We start from the raw sequence: 758 nt of genomic DNA on the forward strand, positions 1-758 counted from the left end.
TTATGGGGAATTAGCTAGGCTCCTCCTCACTCTCTTAACTGGCAGTGCTCAATAACCAGACTTCCCTCCATAGACAGCTTTTATCCTTCAACTTACCATATGACTGAGAACTCAGAAAGAGCATGTGTTCAGTGCTATGAGCTGGTTTCAGAGGAAGAGGCTGAGCAAGCATGCCCGATTTCTTTCCAAATTGGCCAGTCAGATAACTTTTCCCTGGCCTAGCCCCTTCAGAGGTTTTTCTTTTGCAAACCTGACACACCGCAAGGTACTTTTCTCATCACAAACTCTAGGGCTGTGTGATATCTAATAATGTGACTGGAAGGGAGGATGGTTCAGGGAGAAGAGTTCATGGGAAAAAGGTGGGGAGAGAAAGAGCGAACAACCGAGGCCCAGACTGCTGAAAGAAATGCCTACTGCCTGAAATGGAGCTCAGGTGGGAGATGCTGGAGCTTTCTTTACAGGAGTAGAGGTGGTTGTGGTAATATCCAGGGTGAGAGGGCTCTGTGTCCCCGGTAGGTGGCAGGAGCTGTTGAGACTTCAGGGCTCCACTGTTGATCACTGACTGTGTAAAGTCAGGACTAATGATCTTGTCTCAAATCCCAAAGAGATGCACCTTTTGATTTCCCTCTTAAGACACAAACATTTGCAATTCTCTTTGAAACCAATTTTTTTTTTTTGCTTTTAATTTTCATCCAAAGCAGTGAACAGATATCCTCCATCAGTGTTGGCAAATGCAGAAACTGTACAAGGGAGAATTT

The sequence above is a fragment of the Microtus ochrogaster genome, chromosome 7 (genome assembly GCF_000317375.1).
Source record: "Microtus ochrogaster isolate Prairie Vole_2 chromosome 7, MicOch1.0, whole genome shotgun sequence".
In the NCBI taxonomy this organism is placed as follows: Eukaryota; Metazoa; Chordata; class Mammalia; order Rodentia; family Cricetidae; genus Microtus; species Microtus ochrogaster.